Here is a 976-nt window from a genome sequence, read left to right as displayed (position 1 = left end):
AGATGTTATATTTTTCTTAAAAAATAACTCCAAGTAGGGGTACCACTGAATCTGTACAGTGCCGTACAAACCGAAGTTCTGCCTCTGATGTCTGTTGTGAGTTTGTTTCTTTGAATTTTCATATTACGGTTACTTTTCCTTGCATACAAATAAGCATATAAAAATGGCAACAAACTGCACATGATTTCAAGAATATTAAAAAGTCTTTTAAAAGTATTGCCAAACATTAATGTTGATTTCTAGTTATTTATTCTGGGAATGTATAGTATTTGAAAACAGAAATTGGTACCTTGCACACATCATCTGTAAGCTGTTCGGTTTAAAATACTGTAGATAATTAACCAAGGTAGAATGACCTTGTAATGTAACTGCTCTTGGGCAATATTCTCTGTACATATTAGCGACAACAGATTGGATTTTATGTTGACATTTGTTTGGTTATAGTGCAATATATTTTGTATGCAAGCAGTTTCAATAAAGTTTGATCTTCCTCTGCTACACTGATGTTGATGCAATCCTTACAAATGGTTGCTTTTAAAATTTTAAGATAGGAAAAGTCTATAGAAAAGTGTTCTGTTACAAAATGTATCTGTTACCATTGGAAATTTCACATGTCATAGGAAGTTAGCCGCTATCTACCAACTTTCAAGAACTTGATCTTGTTTAATAAGGTGAAAAATACCAACAAAATGGTACAAAAGCACATTGTGCCATTACAATATGCACTCTCTTTTTTACCACAGCTGAATTCAGCAAGGCGCTAACTTGCTTAAATGTGAATTACTAACTTCTAAAACTGTAATTTGAGTCACATGTTTTCATGTGGAGTTGGAGTTGATTCATATTACAATATTTGTGTGCTAAACATGTATGTTTTTCAGTTCAAAGTCATGATGTTTTTAAAATCTTATTAAAATTTCAAAAATCTGAAGATTGTTTATCTAGATGTAAATTTTTATTAAAAAGTTGCACTTAT

This window comes from Bison bison, unplaced genomic scaffold, assembly GCF_000754665.1.
Source record: "Bison bison bison isolate TAMUID 2011002044 unplaced genomic scaffold, Bison_UMD1.0 scf7180017847314, whole genome shotgun sequence".
In the NCBI taxonomy this organism is placed as follows: domain Eukaryota; kingdom Metazoa; phylum Chordata; class Mammalia; order Artiodactyla; family Bovidae; genus Bison; species Bison bison.
The sequence above is the reverse complement of the archived record's forward strand: the minus strand, read 5'-3'. Positions refer to the sequence as shown.